General features: G+C 45.9%; 1 protein-coding gene across 5 annotated transcripts in view; it reads left to right on the top strand.

Moving 5' to 3' along the window:
- ATP2B2 (ATPase plasma membrane Ca2+ transporting 2) overlaps nt 1-24,062 on the top strand; it is a 365,663-nt gene that overhangs the window by 144,295 nt on the left and 197,306 nt on the right. For 4 of the 5 annotated variants that reach the window (XM_026501360.4, XM_057311933.1, XM_044385062.3 and 1 more), the window contains exon 3: nt 23,302-23,396. The exons of the other annotated variant lie outside the window; for it this stretch is intronic. The gene's annotated coding sequence lies outside the window, so the exon portion shown is untranslated. The remainder of the gene's footprint in view (nt 1-23,301; nt 23,397-24,062) is intronic. 5 annotated transcript variants of the gene reach the window in all.

Genomic DNA, 24,062 nt, shown 5'->3' with positions numbered 1-24,062 from the left:
TTTTGCTTTGGAAATGGAATACCTGGGACTCGTCCTCTGAGCCCCCAATGGGGGAATCCGTGGGGAGATGTCATTTGGGGGCCTGGTGCCTCCTTGAAATTTCTTCCAAATCGAGCCCAGGACGAATCTGGAGAAGCCCGTGAGTTCGGCAGCATCTCTGCAATTTCCCACCCTGCCCCACCCCACCACCGAATCTTCTTGGAGAACAGGATTGCAAGTCTGAGGACCTGGATGCGAGCCCCAGCATCACAGGCTGGGTGACCTTGATGGTGTCTGTCTGCTTCCTGGAGGTGCTCATCTGTAAAATGGGCTGATAATTTTGTCACCTGCCTCGCTAGGATTTTGAGAGGCCTCAACAAGATGCAAAGTGCGGAGGTGCATTGTAAACAAAAGCATCATACCCGTCAATGGTTACCGTTGTTTGACTTAGTACTCCTCCCAGGGAAACTGGCATTTTCCAAAAAAAAAAAAAGAGCAACCTGGAGAAGCAGGCAGTGTGTTTTAGGGAAGAAAAGCATTTCTAAAATGTTGGAAAACAAATTAATGTTTGAAGGGATAACAGGTGTGAAGTTACCTTGAGAACCACACGGTATAAAAATAGCAGAGTAGGTGACAGGAGCAGCTGGCCTCACTCCTGGAGGCCGCAGGGCCACCTTCTGTTACTGTCCTCTCTCGTTCTTTCCTCTCCTCCCCTCCCCTCTCCTGCCTTCCTCTCCTCCCCCTTCTGTTCTACTGTCTCCTCTCACCCATCTTTTTTTTTTTTATTTACCATTTTAACCATTTTTAAGAGTACACTTCAGTAGTGTTTAAGTATATTCCCATTGTTGCACAACAGATCTCCAGAAACTTTTTCATCCTGCAAAATGGAAACTCTATACCCATGAAAGAGTAATTCTCCCTCCCTGCTCCCCTCATCCATCTTTTTCTTTTTTTTTTCTTTTTCTGAATTGCATTCTCCCTTTTTTGTTCTAAGAAAGTTATGAGCTGTATAAGTTAAGAGGCTTTCTGCTGCAAGTGACTCAGACTGGCTTAAGCCCCAAAAGGAATTTATTGGCTTGAGTAACTGAAAAGTCCTAGGGCAGCAGGCTTCAGGTACAGCTGGATCCAGGGGCTAGAACAGTGTCATCAGAACTTATTCTCTCTCTCCGTCTTTCAGTTCTGACTCTTCCTGTGCTGGCTTTCTCCTGAAGCATCCTCCCCTTATGTGGTGGTAGAGGTGGACCCCCAGCAGCTTCAGGCTTCCATCCTACCAGCTCAGCCACCCAGCAGAAAGAGAGCACTGCCTTCCCTTATAGTCTTAGCAAAGTCTTGAGGTTGACTCTTAACGGTACAAAGGTCACATGCGTATCCATGGGCCAGTCACTACATGGGGACTGCAAAGATTTGTTTGGTCAAGGCCAGGACTCACACCCACCTAGGAGCCCCAGTGAGGGTCAGCCCCATCAAACCCTCACCCTCAGTCTGAGAGTGGGGGATGAGCTGTTCCCCAAAGGCAAGACAGGCTGCTCTGACACAAAGGAGGAGGCCCCACTGGTGTCACTGTGCCAGGCAGCACACTGTATCCTGCTGGCTAGCTTACTAGGATCCTGTCCCTCCTACTTCTGCAGAGGAGAGAAGTGTCCTCATGTTACTCCCTTACCATGTTGCCTTCTTAGTACCATCTTCAGCCAGGATGTGGCCCGATAGCCACCCAGCTTTGGGGCATGCCTGGCCCAGCCGCTGGACCTTCTTGTCCCCCCTCCTCCCCAACTACTTGGTCCTGCCGCCACAGGGACCCACCTCCCAGTTCTTAGCAGTCTGACACAGAAACAGCATAGGCCTCACACAGATCTGGGTTTGAATCCCTACTCTGAGATAAGTGATGGCAGGAGGAAGGGTAAGAACAGAATCCTGGTATAGAATGTCATCCTCTGAGACAGTTGCCCATTCCAGCCACTTCTGACTGATCTCCCTGCCTGAACACGGCCGTCAATGACCGTGGCCAGTCTGTGTCTCCTCCCTCCCCAGGAGACCCGCTCCAGTGCCCTGTTCCCTGGGAACGCTGTCTCCCCCTCCACCTCCCTCCCAGCCTCTCCCTGCAGCCTGGTCTCTCCTGGGCTCACTCGGCCTCCCCCTCTGTCAGCTCTCCTACTAGAAGGTTCTCCTGCTTCCTTCACTGCACTGCTGAGGCATGACCTCCCTGGGAATCCAGCCTCGTCCAGCAGCCCAGATGCTGCAAAGATGATGGGAGACCTGAGTGGATCCCACAAAGCGGTTCAACTTTTCTGACACATTTTTATAAATCTTCCAGAGCTCACACTTCCCGAGCACCTGCCTGCCTTCCAGCATCTTCATTGGCCTCCTCCGCTGGTGACATTGCTGGGCCCCTGGACCTGGAACTGAGTTCCAGAGCCCACAGTGGCCGCCCGGGGCCTATGGCCCGTGCTCACCTCTCTGGTGAAGGGCAGGAACTGGGGAGTGTGAGTACAGTGCCTAGCCTGACAATCCCGGGAGAAAAAGTAAGAACTGAAATACCACACAGTCCCGGGATCAAGTCCTGACTTAGCCACCACCACCAGCCCCCGCCCCACCGTGTGACCTCGGGCAAAGCACTTCACTGCTCTGAGCCTCCTTAGTTGTGTGCATCTGCAAAATGGAGACAAGTGTGCCCTCCCCAGGTCGCTGTGAGCATTCACCGACACGGCACATGGAAGAGGCTCAGTGCATAGGGTTTCCTATTAATAAAATAGCAATAAATAAATGGGCATAAATAAATATGTTTTATGAAATAGTATAAATAACATAATAGCATTTCAGTTCTACATATGTTTTCTGACACACGCTGCGTGACCTCCTTGCTACTTCTCAGACACACCGGTCACCCTCTTCTCTAGAGGGATTTGCCCTATCTGTCCCCTCCCCAGGATTGCTCTTCCCCCACGCATCTGCCTCGCTCACTCCATTGCCTCCCTCCGGTGGGGGTTGAAAGTTCTGGCCCCCTGGTCCAGAATTGATCTCCCCCATCACTCCCTGCTCCTTGCTCTGCCTTTCTGCCCTTCATCACAGCCATCCCCTCCGATATGTCCTATTTTTATTTGTGGAGATGGTTCAACATCTGTCTCCCCAGCCCCTAGAAAGTCAGCTCATGGGGGCAGGGGCCTTGTTCCCCCCTGTTCTCCCAATGCTAGAGGAGAGCCTGGCACGTAGTAGGTGCTTGGTAGAGATCTGAGGTCTGTCAGATGAATCAGATGTATCCCTGCCCTGGGGACCTTTGTTTCGCCAGCTGACAAAATAACAGCCGTTTTAATGAAGGTAACTGCCATTTGCTGCATGGCCCAGCCTGTGCCATCACAGTCCTAGGCCCTTCCTACCCAGCATCTCACGTGCTTCTCCCAACAACCCCATAATGGAGGTGCTGTCATTATTCCCACTGAGCAGAGGAGATGAAGATAAGAGAAGAGGTGTAACTGGCCCAGAATCATGCAGTCTGGGCCAGGACTGGAGCCCAGGTGTGTCTACTGCCATGCCTTGGGCCCTAAACATGGAAACCAGGGTACCACGGGGAAGCTGGAAGCCTGGCACAAAGAGCATAATGTGAGCTTGCACATGGGGGTCAGGGAGGCTCCCTGGAGGAGGGAGCCCTTGAGCTGGACCTTGATGGATGTGTAGGAGCCTTCTGGGCAAAGAAGAGGGAGAGAAGCATTCAGGCATGGAGCCTATGGTCCCTTCCAGAATCATTCATCGAGTACCTTCTGTGCGCCAGGCGAAGGTAAGACACTTCTGGGAATGAAGCTCTTGAATTCAGAAGGAGGACTTAGAGCTTTGGGGGACCCAGGCCAGGACCTGGGTCTGACTGAGAGACAAGGAGGAGTAGGCCTTAAGTAGCTACTATGTGCCAGGCATGGTGCCAAGGGCTTCGCCTTCCACGTTGTATTCCCAGCATTTGATGCGGAGGGTGCTGTGCCCATTTTCAAGTAAGGAAACTGAGGCTCCAAAGCCATGGGCTGAGTTCCAGCTCCAAACCATCTTGTTTGGTGGTGGGACATAGAAGAATGTCTCCTGCCTGTCATAAAATGGGCCACTGGCCTGCCTCTGGCCAAGAAAGACAGAGGGGCCTGCTTTAGGCCCCAGGATCCTGATCAGGCTGTTTGGTGGAAAATCAGCAGACGAAGAGCCCAGAAGATTCCACCCCTCGGCAGATAGTCTTTGGGGTCGTGGGGAGGGCCCGTACCCAGATGTCTCTATCACTGTCTGTGTCACTTGCTTTGTGACCCTGAGCAAATCGCTTCATTTCGCTGGGCCTCTTGTTTCCTTAACTTCCAGGAGCTAAACCATCCCCAGGGCCCCCCCTTCTGGCTCAGACCATTCAGATTTCTACCTCTGGTGCTTTTTTTTTCTCTGTTGCAGCAATAACAAAGTACCACAAACCAAGTAGCTTAAAATTAACCAGCTAACCGTTCTCTAGGTCAGAAGTCGGTGCAAGTCGACTGGGCTAACATCAAGACAGGCCTGTGCTCCCTTCTGGAGGCTCTCGTGGAGAATATGATTTCTTTTCTTTTCCAGCTTCTCAAGGCGCCGTGTTCCTCGTGGGCCCTTCCTCCATATTCCATCCAGCATTGGCTTTCTCACATCACGTTACGGCATACTGACCCTTCTGCCTCTCTTCCCCGCTTGTAAGGACCCTTGTGATGACATCCCCCCACCCCCAGATCATCCAGGATCCTCTCCCATCTAGTGGTCCGTGGATGGCAACCTTCATATTCCCCTTCCATGTACCCTGACATTCCCAGGTTCCACGGATATCTGTGGACTCCATTGTTCTGACCACCACCCTGGAAAAATAAGATGTTTTAGGGAGGCTTTGGGCAAGCTGTTTCTTCTCCTTGGACCTCAGCTTCCTGTATTTTGAAATGGGGGTGATCATCATGACCCCCACACTGGCCAGCTGCTTTGAAGGATGTGTGTGTTCAGGTGGCTTACAGAGGGTCAGGCACGGTACATGGGGTCAATGCTTTATTCCTGGGGTGTTTCTGTCGCTAGTAACTGTCAGCTGACGGCTCTCACTGGGTGCTCAGGCCTTCTTGTGCTTTGCTCTGAAAGGCTGCAGCACCCCCCCCCCATGCCCTATCCCAAGAAAACAAACGTGGGTCTGTCAGCTGCCCCTGCGTTATAATCTCTGGCTTTTTTTTCACAGAACCCCAGGGGCCCCTGGGATTTGGGAGTTGGGCAGTGTCACTCAAGGATGCCTATTGAGTACTGAACAATAGCCCCTCATGAGGTCATACAGCCGCTTAGCAACTGCTCAGGCCCTTAGTTACCAGCCCAGAAGTGTTGATATTTACCCAACAGAAACTTTATATCGATAACGCCCAGTTCCTTCCAGAGAGCTGCAGGCTCCACCCACTCATAGCTGCTGTTCGGGCTCTTGTAAAAGCATGCCTGTGGGAAGCCAGGAGCCCTGGGGTCCGTCTGTCCCAGTTCCATGCCTCTCTCTGGGACTCAGTTTCCCTCGCAATATGGGGGTCAGACTAGATGATCACCAAATAGGGTGACCCTGTACCCTGGTTGGCCCAGAACAGTCCTGGCTCTCCTGGCCATGATATTTAATATCATGACTATTAAAAGTGATCCTTTTCATTCTCAAAAATGTCGCCATTTGGAAGATCAATTTTCTTATCTCCCTAAAGCCGCTTCTAGCTCTCGATTCTACTTCTCTTCCACTCCGCCCTTTTCCCCTGTCCTGAATTAATCCTGCATAGTTCAGCCAAGATTTTCAAGGACTCTTTCTGTGCCAAGCCTGGAGCTGGGGAAACTGAGGCAAACCAGCCACAATCCCTGCCCTGGGGAGTTTCCAGTCCAGGGAAGAATGCTGCATAAGCACCCAGCGGATCTAGGATTGAATCCAGAACCTTGTACTTCTCAGCCTCACTTGGACTCTCCCCATGAAACTATTTTCATAAATAATAATACTCCTTAGTATTCAGGTGGCATCTTTCAGCTTCTAAAGCATTTCCCTTCTGTTACCTCACTTAACCCTGCCATCATTGGAAAGGATGATTCTCGTATCTACCCATTGCACAGATGTGGAGCTGGAGGCCAGAAGTCATAGAGGGCGGGGGTTAGGACGGTGGCCATCCAGATGCCCTTGAGAAGCAGCTCAGCCTCCGCCTCCCTACCTGTGAAATAGAAGTATTAGCTCCTGCTTCATAGGACTTTTGTGAAAAGTAAATGAGACAGCACAGCGAAAGTCCTTTTTAAAAATGTCAGCTGCAAAGAATGAGCGCCTCTGCCCTGAGCTGTCCTGCCCCCAGCAGCCACATTTCCAGAACATTTGTCTGCTTCTCACATGCCCAAAGACAACAGTTTGGGGGTCTCCTGACACATTTCAGGGAACTGAAAACAGATCTCGTTGGAATCCCTGTGCTGCCTCGGGCAGCTTACAACCTGCCTCCAGCCTCTGTTTCTTCATCTGTAAAATGGGCCTAAGAACAGGCAGTTCCGAGGATGGAATGAAGCACAATACATGAAGGGTTTGGTAGAAGGCCTAGCACATAGCCTCAAAAATGAGAAGTTTGGTATTGCTTTTCCCAAGTGAAGTATTTGAAGCGTCTTGGAACCTGCTGGCGAGGAGCAGCACCCACAGGTGGGGTTTGCCCCCAAACCCCAGGAGCCTGTGCCAGGACATGCTTTAGGCTTTCTGCTTCCAGCCACGTTGAGAGTGAGGGGGTTCGGCTGATGAAAGCTGTTCCTGCCACACAGCACTCACCTTGCAGGAGCAGAAGGGGCCCCTTCTTCCCCTTTCTTTACAGAGCAGCTCCACGGGGGCAAATCTGTCAATTCCATGGTGATGCCAAAGTGGTTTCCCGCCCACGCCCCTTGCCAGCACAGTGAGTCACCGCCGGGCACTGAGGTGGCGGCCCGTGGGAAGGGTGTTCCCTCTCCGGCTGCTAAAATGCTACTGCAGGATTGCTCCAGAAAGCCAAACCGAGGCCCTGTGATAAGCACGCTACCCTCCTTATGCAACATTTGACATTGTTCAAAGTAACGTTAATGTTTCTTTTGCTGAGGGCCCTGGAGAGCTGGCCCAGCCCAGACCTCCTGTCCTGCTTCCAGCAGCCCAGGCAGAGGCTAGCGTCCCCATTTTACAGGTGGGGAAACTAAGACGTGACTGAGGCCACGTGGCTAGGGCACTCCCAGCCCTGGCTCTCTGCACCAGCCCTCAAAATTCTGCCCCGCACCCCTCCCACATGCACACTGGCCATCCTAGCTAGGTTTTGGAACCAGAGACAGAGCAAAACGGGTAAATATGATACTTTTTTTCCCCCAAATGCGATGTAATTGTGGGCAATAATGTCCCATTGCTGGGCTGGAACTTCGAACTCTGATTTCTGACAAAAAGAAAGAAAAATCTATTTCTAAGTATCAGTTCACTTAAAACAGAAGTGTGTTTATGGGGAAATATTTCTTCACACGAAACTTCGTATTGCCAAAGCTGGGCCAGTGGAGGGTGCACGTGGTGTCTGAGTATTAAAGAAAAGGATGTTGTATCGACGATTGTGTCTTCCAAGCAGCAGTGATGGTGATTCCAGATCCCCCTCTGAGCTGTTGAAGTTGGCACTTTTGCCCCATCTGCACTGTGCTAAAAATCCATTCACCTCTGCCTTGCCTGGTCCTAAAACCCGACTACCTGCTTCTCTGTGGGCTGTGTCCTCCGTCTTCCCTACCACATTCACTAATTGTGCTTCCATCAGGTACTGGACTCATTAAGAATGGAGCTCAGCTCCAGGAGGCTGTGTCGGGGAGAGGAGGAGTACAAATATTTGCATAGTCATTCGGGCGATTTTGCATGTCCGCTGCCTCTGGCTGGAGTCCTCTCAATGAAACACTTTGCTGTTTTACCCAGGCCAGAGGGAGGTAGGCATAAAAGAAAGCATCCATATGCATTCCCACCTACCTCAGTCCTGTCTGAGCCTTAAACTTGCTTGGCCAAAGTCCAGAAAAGCCAGACAACCCCTTTCAGCCAAAGGACCCGCAGGATGAGCCGTATCGTGCCAATAGCCTGGCCTGATGGGGGTTATGCTTGCTCTGCACCAGGCCTTGGTCACCGTGCGTAACAGCTTCCTTCTCTCCCGCAGCAACTGTGAATGTTTCCCCTTCGTCTCCGCCATGACCTCACCCAACATGCGTTTCCTACTATTTAAAACACTTCTGCAGCTGATTTGTAGACTTTGGGGTGACGTTGATCCTTGCCATAATCAGAAGAGTGTGTGATGTTGACCAGGCAGCCTGGGGTCCTGGAATAGATACCTTAAGTCTTGACAGGGTTCCTATAAAATGAGTTGCGGTGCATCAGAACTTGTGCTCTGGTGGGCTTTCACTGGAGCATTGAAAATGTGTCCCTGTGGAAGGGAGAAGGTTTTTTGTTGTTCTTTTGTTTTTTTTTTAAGGGAGAAGTTTTTAACCCCAAAAGATAAAAGATCTGCACCTCAGATTATACCAGATCTTAAAAAAAATCACAGAGAAAAGTATGCTTTCTGAAAACAAACAAAATCTGATCTATAGAATTAGGACCCAGTGTGTTTCTGTGTTAATGGAAAGAAAACACAAAGGAACAAATGCATTGTTATATAGTTGATCTTGAGGTGACTGACAGGAAGAACAGTGGTCTCCAGTGACGTAAAAGGCTCCAAGCACAACTTTTTCTTCAGTGAAGTGTCTTGTCACATTTCTGCTGTTTGCTCAGCTTCTCAGTCTCAGAAAAGGTTAGTATGCCTTATCTGCTTCCCTTGCTTCCCTGTGAAATGAATATTTATGGCTTTCATATTGTTTTCCACTTTTTAGTTCTTCTACCAAGACTTCAGAGGCTCTGGGTTTGTTTGTGGCTAGCCAGTCACAAAAGGCTCCCTTGGGCTGAGTTCCCAAGACCTATCTTACAATAGAAGTCATTATTATTATGGATTCCTCAGGGCTCTTGAGAGAATGTGATCTCATAGCAGGATATTAGAAATCCCCTGGGATTTGGAGTCTGACCAACCACTTACTTGTTGGGGGGCCGTGAGCGGGTGACTTTGCCTCTGTGAGCCATGTGTCTTCCTCCCCTCAACTCCAGCATCACCAGGCAAGGTCAGGTGCCCCTCCTTGTGTTCCTCTGCCCTTGTGCTTATGCTGGCCTTTGTCCATCATAGTGAGCTGGACTGTCTCCTTATCTATCTCCCCATCTGTCCTGGGCCCTGGGAGCTCCCTGAGGGCAGAGTCTTGTCATCTCTGTGTCCCAGTGCCCAACACAGAGCCCAGCAAGGAGCAGAGGGCATGGGATTTGGGAGGGTGGAAAGAAGGAAGAGAGGGAAAGAGGAAGAAAAATTAGGGAGAAATGCAAACTTTAAACATCTCTGCCACACATTTATTTTAACCCCTGGCTGGCCTAAGTGATAAGACATGCTAAAAATGACATTGCTGCCATATATTGCTTCCCAGTTTTCAGCTCTGACTTCACCATCATCTTATAACTAACATATAGTAAGCACTTATTTATATATGTGAGCCTGTCCCTTCCAACAGCCAGTATAATAGGCACCATTTGACATACAACAAAGCAGAGGTCAGGAGAGGTTGAATTACTCACCTACATCACACAGCTGGCATATCATTAAAGCCTGGATTTGAGCCCAGATCCCCAAGATTTCAGAGAGAGTGCATTTAATCAGTGTATCCTAAGCACCCAGATCAGGGCTTGAGAAGTAGTGATTTCAATAAGGAGTCTTTGTTTGAATGAGTAAGTGAGTGAGTTAATGTTCTTCCATAGCCATTCACTCATTAGACTCTCAGTCTCACTTAGTTCTTTCTTCCCGGCATATGTGATGATTAAAACAAACCATTGGAGGTTAAACAGTCTTGGGTTCAGATCTGGACTTTCTGTGTCACCCTGGGAAAGTTACTCCTATCTGAGCATTGGCTTCCCTTCCATCAAAGTGGAAATAATATTAGTGCCTTTCATTTCAGACTAGGTTCTGCCAGAAGCAGACCGTGAGACAATGATTCAAATACAAGTCATTTATTTGGGAGGCACAGGAATGGTAGTAGGGGAGTGGAGAAGTGAGACAGGAAAGGGAAGGAGGTATTTGCAAGCCAGTTAATTATCACTATGGGCAACCGCTGTTCAGTTACACTGGGTATTCTAAGAGCCAGCACAGAGCCCACAGCTCATGGTTTTCCTGCCCCAGGAACAAGGGAGCTGGGGTATTTATGCATCCGCTCCCAACTCCCAACAGTCATTAGCTGAGGGCTGCTGGGTTTGAGGGAGTGGTATTACTTCTCTAGAACTTGTGGATGTTCTGCTCACCAGAAGACACCCTCAGGCAAAGAGATACAGATGCTGTGGGGGAAATTGCACCACACTAGATAGATCTGGGGATTATGGGCAGGGTCACAGCCGCATCTATGCTTTCTTAGTGTCCCTATGAGGATTAAGTGGGATTATGTAGGGTTTGGAGAACAGACCATGTTAAGTACTTGATGAGTGGCAGCCTCAAGAGGCTGTGTGAGATACAAAACAGATAACTATGGGATCTGTTCCTTAAAACCTCACCACCAATCCACAAGTGGTGGCATGGTCCTACTGAGTGCCAAGCACGGGGTTATAGCAGTGAGTGTAGCCAGCAGGGTCCTGGCCATCCAACACTCATGGCCCTTCCTGCCTGACAGAAGATGAATGAGAAAGGACAGATGCACTTCCAGTAATGACCAGGGCAGTGCCTGGAGCAGTGAGGACCCTGCAAGCTGCCTCATCCAACCCCCTTATCCCAGCTAAGGGGAACAGTGCCAAGACTAGACTCCTCATCCAGTGTTCCTCCCAGCTGCCTTTGAAGTGAGGCAACACATGTGGAAGGTGCTGGACAAACCCTCCGGCTGGGATGCCAAGTGATTACTATTGTAGCACAGGACACATAATGATCAAATGCCTAAACTGAAAATTTTCCTGGGTTGAGTGCCTCTCCCACCTTTGGCACAGGATGATTTTGCCTTAGAAGGGGGAAAGTCTATGAGTGCAGCTTCCCTGGGGACTAAACTTCAGAAATTTCATGGACCAGATGCCTGGGAATGTGGCTCTGTCCGCCCTGGCACTGTGTGGCCTTAGGCGACTCTCTCTCCCTCTCTGATCCTGTTTCCTCCTCTGTAAAATGGGGACTGTGAATGAAATAATGGGCATGAGAGTGCTTTGGGAGGTGCCTTATAGGTAGGGAGTATTGTTATCATTGTGTGGATGTTGTTGTCAGGAATGACGTGACCTTGGAACAGCCAGTTCCTCTCTCTAAGAATCCCTCTCCTTCTCCCTATGGGCTGTTGTCAGCCCCCAAGGACCAGGAATGTGGAGGCACCCCCATCCCTGAGACCTAGAGCCATAGGATGTAACCTTGTTGGGTCTAGAAAGAATCATATGTTCCAACTCCTTTTAGTGAGGAAACTGAGGCCCAGGGAGAGGAGAAGTCTTGCCTATGGCCACTGACCTCAGTGGCAGTCAACTTTAGCCCGGGCACACTGACTCAGAGCCCACAGCTCTCCCCCGCCGTCTGCTGAGAAGTGTGCCCACTGCAGCCCCTCTCCCCTTCCTGTGCCTGTATAATCGACCAGCCCCCAGCCAGGGAAACCCAGGAGGTTCGGGGCCTCTCACTGCTCAGTTCCCGGCTGTGGGAGCGTTCCCTCACTGCAGTAAGTCAACATTTCTGCCTCTGAATTGGTGTGGCAGATGGCACAGCAGAACTGAGCCTCAATTTATTTTTGACTCAAAGAGGACATCGCGCAAGTGTATAGCGCTTACTGATGGGGGCAGCTGGTCTGGACATGAGGCAGCAAAACCTACTGGCTTTGGGAGCCACACAACTTAGGCTCGAATCCTGACTTAGTCACCTTTAGCTGTTTACCCTAGGATACATGGCCTTACCTCTGAGAGCCTCAGTCTTCCCATTTGTAAAATGGGGCAATGAGATCAATAGGCCATGCCTCATCAATCTGACAGGCAGGTGGCTTCTTAGCAGAAGATACAGATGTGGCAGTGGCACTTTGGGGCTGGTTTCTATCGCCCGAGAGGGAAAGTGTGGGAAAGGAGGAGTCCCTGGTAGGTCCCAAGTTGGGGTCTGGAGAGGAGCTGTCCAAGGGGCCATTCCTTCATGCCACCACATAGGGGCTGGTGACCTCAGCTGTGTGGAGGGTCTGGTGGCTAGGCCAGAGCCGTGCAAAACCCAGAGAACCAGCCACTTCCTCTGTTTCTAGTAGGTGGCCCTGGAAAGAGGGGCCAGGTGGGGTGGGCCCAGGGAAGGAGGGGTTGGGCTGAGGTGGGCAAGGGGGCACACTGAGGGGGGGGACTTCAGTCGGGAGGCTGCAAGCAGGGAGGGACAAGTGTGGCGAGTGGTGTCTGAGGCCTTCTTTCCTTCCCCTCTTGCTTCCTGGTGGAGTCAGACTGATGGGGGCTTATCAGACACTAAACTCCAGCCTCAGGGGGCAATTGGATAATCATTTGAGGGGAGGGGTCAGTGAGGGTGCTAGGAGATGGGCAAGTTGGTCTTCCTGTATTAATGTACTGTGTGCTAGCGTGTTTCCCTACATATATGTTTAATATAGACAACAGGGAAATAGAGACGTTATATAGAAGAACCAAAGACCTTAAACCCACCAATGTTGACATTTGGGGAACATTCTATCTTTTCTTATTATAACTTTCAATATTATATCTTTTTTTCTATACTATAAACATAATATGTTCCTCATTGGGGTCATGAAAATTGAGATCCTATTTTATTTCAGCTCTTTACATTTTTCACTTGAGATTATTAAGAAATTTTCCTAGGTCATTAAAAATTATTTGAAAACATGATATTCTATCCTTTGACTGTTCAGTAATTTACTTAAGGAATCCCCTACAATTGGACATTTAGATTGTGTCCAAGTTATTATGATTTAAAAAGAAAAACACTGTAATGAACATCTTTATGAGTGAAATGTTTGCATTTCTGGGTATTTCCATTAGAATAGGTTCCTAAGAAGCAAAATTACCAGATCAGAGACTGTACATTTTTTTCCTTTCTTATGTCTTTTAATATTATATTTGATACATGCAAAAGAAAGTATGTAGCATATGTTTGTTTAATAATACAACGTATAGCATGGGCCTACCACCCAACCCAAGAACTAGAATGTCATTAATAATTTGCCTATTCCTATGTGAGTACCCCCATCCCAAGCCCCTGCCTCCCCCAGAGGAAATAATCATCCTGTGTTTATCATTTCCTTGCATTTTCTCTATAGACTGTATTTTTTAGAGTGGTTTTAGGTTCACAGCAGAATTGAGCAGAACGTACAGAGAATCCCCATACGCTTTTTCTTTTTAAACATTTTTATCTCATATGTGTACACTTACAACACCTATTGTTTAGTTTTGCTTTTGTTTTAGTTCTTTTAAATGGCATCACACAGTATGTAACCTTCTGAGACTTGCTTCTTTCTGGCAACATTACGTCTCTCACACTCATCAATGTGCAGCTGGAGTTCATGCATTCTTATTGCTGTATAATATTCCCTGGCATGAGGAGATCACCATCTGTTGATTCATTCTCCTCCTGGTGGACGTGTGGGTTGTTTCTCTGGTTGAGCTCTTGCAAACAATGTTGCTGGGAACATTCTTGGCCACGGTGCTGCTTATTCACCTAGAGAAGGAACATAGTGGAAAAACAGATTTGGGAGGGGGATGAAATCAAGAGCGGAGCATGCACAAGCTGGAGTTGAGGTGTCTGCAGGCCACCACTGATTTGATGTTGAAGGAGGGCTGCAAAGAAAAACATCTCATGGGTTTGCCTGAGCTAGAGTGCACCATTTTCTTGAGCATAGTTGCCGAGGTCAATGATCTCAGACTCATGAGCACAGGCAGGACCCTTTCCCATGTCTGCCTTGAAGGAGGCAGAAGCACCATTTGTGAAGAGAGAAGTTCTCTGGGTGCCATCAAATCTGAGCATTCCTAAGTGCCATAAATGTATCTCTGATGGTGCCTTAGAGGATATTAGATGGAATGAAATAACAGCCCATCACCTGATGGGAAAATTCAGTTCTCCTTCAGGCTTCCAGGCCACATCGAGACAAGAGGTTCTGTCTAAAACTAGTGTATCTTTAATTATGACCTCACCCCCACCTAAACATTGGCTAATTTGGGCTCAGGGCCTTAGGGGGACAATTGGGTCCACTAAACGTAAGGACATCCTGTTGCATTTCTTTGCTGTGGTCCATTGTTATTTGTGGTGAGTGGCACTGATTTTCCACTGATGGAAGTGACAAAAGTTTCCTTCTAGGGGCACTGGGTGGCTCAGTCAGTTGGGCATCAGACACTTGATTTCAGCTCAGGTCATGATCTCAGGGTGATGAGATCAAGCCCCGCATCAGGCTCTGTGCTGAGTGTAGAGTCTGCTTGGGATTCTCTCTCTCCCTCTCCCTCTGCCCCTCCCCACCCCATACACATGCTCTCACTCTCATTAAAAAACAAAACAAAACAAAAAAAAAACAGTTTCCTTTTAAAACAAATGTGTTTAAGTTTTAATCAAGCAAGTTATTACCAAAAAAACCATAAGATTAATGAAAGGATAGATAGGAACCATCTTGACCATCACATTCAATTGATTCAGGTTTGGGAAATGCTGACCTCAGTTGGCCACTCTCAAGCTTTCTGTCTCAGGACCTTTACACTCTTAAAAATGATTGAGATCCCCAATGAGTTTTGCTTATGTGAATACTGTCTTCCTCATTTACCAAGTCAGAAGTAAAAATTGACATTTTGATACTTATTAACTCATTTTAAAAGAACAATAATAAACTCATTATGGTAACATATAAAACATATTTTATGAAAAAATAACTATATTTTCCAAAACAAAAAAAAATTAGTGAGAAGAGTGATGTTGTTTTATATTTTTGCAAATCTCTTTAATGACTTAATTGAAGACAGCTGGATTCTCTTCTGCTTCTGCATTCAGTCTGTTGCCATGTGATGTTACAGTTAATGTATATGAAGAAATTCTAGCCTCACAGAGATACGCTGTCAGAAAAGAGTATTTTAATAGCCTTTTCAGACAATTGTAGATATTCTTCTTTGATACTACACCCGAACTTAACAAGTGATAGTGTATTGGTTTGCTAGGGTCGCCACAACAAAATACCAGACTGTGGGACTTAAACAACAGAAATGTATTTTCTCACAGTTCTGGAGGCTGGAAATCCAAGATCAAGGCATCAGCAGGTTGGGTATCTTCTGAGGACTAGTGCCTCAGACTCTTCTCCCTGTGTCCTCACATGGTCTTTCCTCCATGCACACACATCCCTGGTGTCTCTTTGTGTGTCCACATTTCCTCTACTTATAAGAACACCTGTCATATGCCATTAGGGCCCATCCTCATGGTCTCATTTTAATTTAATGACCTCGTTAAAGGCCTTATCTCCAAATACGTCACATTCTGAGTTACGGGGGACTAGGACTGCAACATAGGAATTTTGAAGAGGACACAATTAGGCCATAATAGAGAGCATCTTAAAAATTAGTTGTAATGAAAAATCTAAAGCCATGTTAATGAACTTTTCCTCCTTCACAGTGAAATCTATTTTTTTTTCTCTCACACTGTGATGAATCTTTACCTATCCTTGCTTTTGGAACATCATGCATTGGGCATTTAGAAAATACTGGCTCATTGAGTTATGCAGATGTCTTTCAAATATTTGCACATTTTGCTACACAATATTTTTTAAAAATCACATTTGTTACACACCAATGACCTCATCAAAAACATCTTAGGAAGTATTAGGAAGCTGTCAGGCTCATGATGGCAGATACAAGTTTTCCGAAATTCTAATTTACACTTTGAAAGCTCAAACTTTATCATTGGCAACAAGTACTGTCAGTTGTTTTCCTTGAGGTGATAGGCTCATTTTGTTCATTTTTGAGAAAATGTCTGCCAAATACTGAAGTCTGAATAACCAGCATTTGTCTGTCAGTTCTTCTTTTATGTAGAAATGGCATTTCATGAAAATGGAGGCTAATTCAGCTCGCAACTCAAACGATCGCACGAGAGCTTGTCCTCTAACACCTGTCACGTTTCACTGTGCAGCAGTAGTGCTCTGTGCATGCTTCCCATTTCCTGTTCCCAATGATTAATACAATGAATCATGCTTACTGCTTTGCCTGGGACATTCACAAGTGACGCTGGCATTTTTTACCATAACTGTGCAGTGATGAAGAATACAGTGACTGCTCAGACAATCTGGTACCTCTCCCTTGATTTGTGCTAGGGCACCAGCAGGCATACCTGCCATTGCTTTTGCACCAGCAGTGCAAATATCAACACAGTTAAGGTGGCAATAACATTTTACTGTCATTAGGGAAATAGTTTTGACCTCTCGGATCCCCTGCAAGGGTCTCAGAAACCCTCAGAGACATGTGGACCACACTTTGAGAACTGCTGACCTAGACAAAAATACAGAGAAGATATGGAGCTAGGCAGTGCAAAGCCTCAAAAATGACATAGGTGCCAAAGTCATAAGAGCTGGGTATGTGGAACTAAATGGCCTGAATAAGTCACTGCCCTCTGGAAGCTAGACACTTCACACACAAAGGGTGGTAGGTGCTTCCTGCCCCAGAGCTAGGGAGGGAGGGAAATAAGGCCCAGATGTGAGAGTCTTATAAGTGGTAATGCACAGCCTAGGCAGGAGTAACCAGCAGCAGTGGGAAATAATGCAAAGTTATGAACTTTCACATCCTGGCTTAAGCCATTTATGATTGGCAACACTGCCTGGATCCCTGTATTCCCCTGAAGAGACCTAGAAGGACTAGGCCTGACCCTGAAAGAGATGCCCAACTGGATCAGTGTCTTCAGGGCTCTGCTGTAAGTTTCCCACCACCACATCAACAGCTTTGAGAAAGGCCTCCTAAAAGCCCAAAGTTCCTTTTGTCTCCTACCAGACAGGTAGACACTGACCTGAGTCCAGTAGAAAGCTAAAAACCCATGAGAAATGACAAGCATGTCAGGAAATCTGATTTGATCTGCTTAGCCGTATTAAGAAGATAGAGGTGATTCTAGAAAACTCCAAGGAACTAGGAAGCACTTGTTAAGGGGGTTTCAGGTGGGCTTCTGCCTCCGAGAAGATAGAACAGAAGTAGTTTTTCCTATTCCTCTCATTAAGTGCAACTAAAACCCCTGGACATTATATATAAAACAAACATTAGAAGACTCTGAAAGGCAGAGAAAGAACAAAACCACTAGGGACCTGAGGACCCAAGAAGCAACATGGTAGTGAGTTCCTGGTGGTGGTGGTTCTTCCTCATGTATCCTGGAGTTGGAGTTGGAGATCCCAGAGATGAGGAAATGCTAATGGGGGCAGGGGGAACCTGCTGTCTTTAGCTGAAGAACAGGGAAGGGGGCAGCCTAGCAAAACAGACACTTTTAGACAAAAACTACTCCAACCAAACACCATAGAAAACATTATGACCTTACCCCCACCAGCAACATTCCTGTGGGAAGACTAGACTTCTACCTTCATCAGATTATGAGGCACCCCAAACCCCACACTGGGTGGTGTCAGAGAAAGCCAGGTAGAGAGCCAAGACTTCTTTTCCCCACTGGCGGTAATAAGACCTCACCTCCAGCCCTCACGGTGCCAGAAGAGACCATGCTGGGAACAGTAATAAGTTATTCATACTCCTCCCAGCCAGGGAGGTATCAGTGGGGGCCTAAGGGGGAGCTGGCATTCCCCAACCCCCTTCCTCTGTTGGTGCAGTGTCAGCTGAAACAGAAGGTTTAAATAAGATCTGGAAGCTGACAACATCATGCCTCAGATCCCCAAATTTCAATTAAAATTCACTTATACCAAGAACTAGGAAGATCTGAAGCTGAATGAAAAAAAGGCAATCAATAGATGACAACATTGAGAAGGCAGAGATGTTGGAATTATCTGACAAAGATTTAAAGTAGCCATCATAAAAATACTTCAAGGAACAGTTACGAACACACTTGAAATAGATGAGAAAAAAAAAAAAAAAGAAAAGAAAAGAAAGTCCTAGCAAAGAAATGGAAGACATAGAGAAGAGCCAAGTGGAAATTTTAGAACTGAAAAATATGATAACAAAAAGAAAAAAACTCAATGGATGTGCTTAACAGCAGTCTAAAGGAAACAAAGGAAGGAATAATTGAACTGGAATATAGGACAAAAAAGTTATCTAATCCAAATAACAGAAAATAAACTTAAAAAAATTAAGCCTCAGAGACCCGTAGGACTGTAACAAAAGATCTAATGTTTATATCATTGAACTCCTAGAAGGAGACAAGAAAGGGAGTGGACTGAAAAAGCACCTGAAGAAATAATGGCTGAAAACTCCCCAAATTTAGCAAAAAAAACAAAACCAACCAACCAACAAAAACAAAACACACACACACAAAAAAAAACCCAAAAAACAAAAACCCTCATAAACTTACTGATTCAAGAAGCTGAGAAAACTCCAAAGAAGATAAACCTCCCAAAAATGTACATCAAGATACAAAATAGCTAAACTTCTGAAAAATGAAAACAAAACAAAAATCTTGAAAGCAATGGAAGGAAAACAACTCACCAGTAGAGGGGAAACAATTTAAATGACAGTGGATTTCTCATTAGAAACCATGGAGTCTGGAAGAAAGTGGCATAACATTTTTCAAATGCCAAAAAAAAAAAAAAAAAAAAAAAGAACTGTCAACTGAGAATCCTATCACCAGCAAAAATATCCCTCAGATATGAAGGGGAAATCGAGATCTTCTTGGATGAAAGAAAAACTAAAAGAGTTTGTGGCTAGAAGATCTACCTTAAAAAAATGCTGTTCTCCAGACAGAGAAACATTTTTTTTTTAAGAAATCTTAGAACATCAGAAAGGAAAAAAGAATATGGTAAGCAAAAATATTGCTGAATGCAATATACATTCTTTCTCCTCTTGAGCTTTCTAAATTATGTTTGACAGTTGAAGCAAAAACTACAGCACTTTCAGATGTGGTTGTATTTGTAGAAAGAACAAACAGAAAACAAAAAATAAAAGCATAGACTTAAAATTTAACATATCAGTAATTGCATTATATTATTAATATAATAGACCAGATAGTTTCATGGGAAAACTTTACCAAACATTTGAAAAATTAACAAAAGTTCTACACAATGTCTTCCAGTAAACAGAGGCAGGGGGAACACTTTCAGTTCAATTTATGAAGCTATCCAGTATCAATATCAAAACCCCAATATCAAACCTAGACAACAGCACAACAAATAAAAACTACAGCCAGCATCCCTCAAGAATACACATATGAAAACCCTTCCCAAAACATTATCAAATAGAATTCAGCAATATATAGGGACCTGGGTGGCTTAGTTGGTTAAGCATCTGCTTTCAGCTCAGGGCATGATCCCAGGGTCCTGGAATCTGGCCCTGCATCAGGCTCCTTGCTCAGAGGGGAGTCTGATTCTTCCTCCCCCTCTGCCCCTCTCCCAGCTTGTTCTCTCTCTCTCTCTCTCTCTCTCCCTCTCTCTCTCCAAAATAAAAAAATAATTTTTTTTTTAAAAAGAATTCAGCAATGTGTAAAACTATTAGCCTCAGGACCAAGTAAGGTTTATTCCAGGAATGCAAGGTTGGTTCAGCATTCAAAAATCAATTAATATAACCCCCCATGTTGGGGCACCTGGGTGGTTCAGTCAGTTAAGCATCTGCCTTTGGCTCAGGTCATGATCCCAAGGTCCTGGGATCGAGCCCTATGTCGAGTTCCCTGCTCCTTGGGAAGCCTTCTTCTCCCTCTGCCTCTGCCTCTTTCTCTCTCTCATAAATAAATAAATAAAATCTTTAAAAATGTATGTATAGTCTACCATGATAATGGGCTAAAGAAGAAAAATCACATGATCCTATCCATCAATGCAGGAAGCATTTGATAAAATTCACCTATTCGTGATACGATGCTCAGAAAAATAGTAATGGAGAATTTCCTCAACTTGATGAAGAACATCTATAAAACACTACAGCTAACATTATACTTAATGGTTAAAGACTGAAGGCTTTCCCCTAAAATTGGGAACAAAGCAAGGATATCAGTTCTCACCACTTACATTCAAATAGTGCTAGGCAATCCCACCAGTGCATTAAGACAAGACAAGAAAAGGCATACAGATTGGGAAGGAAGAAATAAAACTGTCCCTATGTGCAGATAATTTCATTGTCTACATTAAAAAATCCCGAGAAATCTACAAAAAACAAACAAACAAAACAAAACAACAACCCTTCCAGAACTAGTAACCAAGTTCAGGAAGGTAATAGGATACAAAATAAACATACCAAAAAATAGTCGTATTTCTGTGTACTAGCAAAGAACATGTGGACACCAGAGTTAAAAATACAATGCCATTTACAATCACACAAAAAACATATAGGTGTAGGGGCGCCCGTTTGGCGCAGTCGTTAAGCGCCTGCCTTCGGCTCAGGGCGTGATCCCGGCGTTATGGGATCGAGCCCCACATCTGGCTCCTCTGCTGGGAGCCTGCTTCTTCCTCTCCCACTCCCCCTGCTTGTGTTCCCTCTCTCGCTGGCTATCTCTCTCTGTCAAATAAATAAATAAAATCTTTAAAAAAAAAACCATATAAATGTAAATTTAACACAAATGCCTGAGATTTTTATGCTGAAAACTACAACATACTGACGGGGAAGGTCTAAATGAATGAAGTGGCCGTAGTGTGTTCATGGATCTGAAGACCAATCTATAAAAGATGTCAGTTCCATGCAGTTCCTACCAAAGTCCCAGCAAAATTTTTGTAAATGTGGAAAAGATTATTCTAAAAATTATGTGGAAAGGCAAAGAAGCTAGAAGAGCTGAAACAGTTTTGAAAAAGAAGAATAAAGTGAGAGTAGTTCTACTTCATTTCAAGACTTATCTAGAAACCAAGGCTGTGTGGTATTGACAGAGGGATGACGCATATATTAATGGAATGGAATAGAGGATCCAGAAATAGACCCACCCGACCGACCCATATGTGACAAAGGTACAAAAGCAATTCAGTGGAAGAAAGGTAATAACATTTTCAAAATATAATGTTGAAGCAAAGTGGACATCCATAGGCAAACACCACCAACAACAAAACATGTACCCAAGCCTCACACCTTACACACAGATTGGCTCAAATGGATCACAGACTTCAATATGGAATATAAACTGCAAAACTTTTAGGAAAAAAATTAGGAGGAAAATCTTCAGCTCAGACTTGATCCCAAAAGCATGATCCATAAAAAAATAAAAATAAAAAATAAAGAGTTAAAGTGGACTTCACCAAAATGAAAAGCTTGTGTTCTACAAAACACTCTCCCAAGAGGACAAAAAGACAAGCTACAAGCTGGGACAAAATATTTGCAAACCACAGAATCTGACAAAGTACTAGTATCTGACATAAATTTTTAAAAAGTTCTCAAAACCCAACTGTTAAAAAAAATTAACAATCCAATTGGAAAATGGGCAAAAGTCATGAAAAGCCGTTTCTCCAAAGAGGATGTGCAGGTGACAAATAAGCACGTGACAAGATGTTCAGCATCATTACCCAATAAATAAACGCACGTTAAAACCACAATGAGATATTATACACCTGTCAGAATGGCAAAAATACAAGATGATATCAAATGCTGACGAGAATGCAGAAATATTGGGCCACACATATGCTGCTAGTGGGAATGTAAAATGGTACACAGCCACTCTGGAAAACAGTTTGGATGTTTCTTTTAAACATGCACACACACACACACACACACACACACACACACACACACAACCACATATGCAACTACCATGCAACCCAACAATTGCACTCTCCGCATTTATCCCCAATAAATGAAAATTTACGTTCACACAAAAAGCCTGCACAGAAATATTTATAGCAGCTTTAGTCATCATAGCCAAAAACTGGAAATAACCCAGATGTCCTTTACCCAATGAATGGACAAATAAACTGTAGTCCATCCGTATCATCAAATTATACACAACAATAAAAAGCAGTGAACTATTGATATGCACACAACCTGGTGAATCTCCAGAGAATTAGGCTGATTGAAGAAAGCCAGTCCCCAAAGGTTACATAGTGTATGGTTCCATTTACAGAACATCATTGAAAGATCACTATTATAGACATGGAGAAGAGAATCATGATTTCCAGGAATCAGGGATGAAGGCAGGGCAGGAATTGGCGTGATTATAAACGAGTCGCCCAAGGAAGCTATGCTGGTAAAACCGATCTGTATCTTGATTGTGGTGCTGCTTACAAAAAAAACTGTGAACTGATCATACTGCATAGACCACACACACACACACACACACACACACACACACACACACACACAAGTACATGTAACACTGGTGAAATCTGAATAAGCTCCATGGGTTGTACCAACGTCACATGCCTGGTTTTGACAGTGCACTCTAGTGTGAGATGTTAACTCTCCCAGATCAGCTGGGAGAAGGTGCAGGGGACATCCCTGAACACTGGGGTCACTGGGGGAAAGTGCATGGGACCCACCCCATGGTGTGAGATGTTAGCACTGGGGTCAGCTGGGGGAAGGTGCACGAGACCTCCCTACACATTCCTTTACAACTTACTTTGAATGAATAATTATTTTGAAATAGAAAGTTACAAATGAATAAATGGATAGATCGTTAAATAAATGGAACCTGACATTGGAGAGTCATTTAGCATCCGTTCTCTTCTGCTGCTATTTAAGAAACACTTCTACAAGCCAAGACCTTTACACATATTATACTTCAGTTACTCCTCTCAAAAATCCTGAATAATAGGTATTATTTTCTCTATCCTGCAGATGGAGAAGCAGACTCAGAAACATAAAGCCACTTGCCCAAGGGCCTCTGTTGAGAGTACACACTCGTGCCTACTCTGCCCCACTCCTTATACCCTTGAAGGCCACACCAGCCAACAGATGGAATACCCCATCTGACACCCTACCAGGGGTGGACTTGCTCCCCTAAGAGGGCCTGGGGCCTGGGAGGGGGGAAGCCCACAGGCAGGTCTTGATGGAGAAGTCAGGGGTGGGTCCCTGGAGGGCAAGGTCGGTTCCTGAGGGGTAGCTGGGGAACTGGGCTACTCCTGCTTCTCTTCTGTCTGCACCCACCCCTGACGCTGGCCCTTGCCCAGTGCGGGCACCCAGGGGACACTCCACAGCACTATTCCCTCCCTATTCTTTCCTGACTGGCTCCCCATCAGGTCACCCACCCCTAACCATTGCTATCTCCCCTTTTCCAGAGCTGAACTTCATCACCCAGTCCCCAGAGCCAGCAAGACATGGGCCCCATTTTCCAAATCCTGACGCCTCTCATTTAACCAGAAGACTTGGAGGGGTGAGTTGGAAATGGGTTGGGCTTGGGCTGGGGGTGGGGTAGATAAGGAAGAGAGCACTGTTTGGGGCCTGCTGATGGAGGGTCAGCTGAGTAAGAGAGCGGAGTGTGACAGTAGCTCCCTTCCCCCTTGCAACCTCAGAGAAGGCACATGAATTATTTATGCACCATTGTTTCAGTTTTTTGCATTTAAATAGGGATTATGGCCTAGAACTTGGAGAAGGAAGGCAGCATGACTTGACATGGTGAGCTGAGTCTCAGTTCCCTCATATGTAAAACGGGGATAAGGGCAGCATCTCTGTCTTGTGAAGGCCAAGCAAAGATGATCTATGTAAAGTCCTTAGCAGAGTAGCTGGAACCTAGTAGGTGCTCAGTAAACGCTTGTTGACTGAACAGACGTGCTAGATCCCTAATGCATGTTAGTTAAATGGGGCAGCCCTCTCTCTGGGATCACAGTGCCTTTTAGAGCCGGCCCATGTGGCAATTCTGTAAGATACCTCCCGCTCCTTCCGGGGAAGCACATCTTCCTCTGTACTCCTGAAGCTCTTTCTTTGGGCCTCTGTTATTGTCTTGCTCAGTCCACCTTGCATTATATACCCATGAACGTCAAAGTCCAGGCCTGCACCCCCAATCCCACCCCTGTTAGGGACCAGAGCTTTGGCAGCTCAT

This window comes from Ursus arctos, unplaced genomic scaffold (genome assembly GCF_023065955.2).
Source record: "Ursus arctos isolate Adak ecotype North America unplaced genomic scaffold, UrsArc2.0 scaffold_14, whole genome shotgun sequence".
NCBI classification, from domain to species: domain Eukaryota; kingdom Metazoa; phylum Chordata; class Mammalia; order Carnivora; family Ursidae; genus Ursus; species Ursus arctos.
Note: the sequence above shows the minus strand (reverse complement) of the source record. Positions and strands in the feature narration are given on the sequence as shown.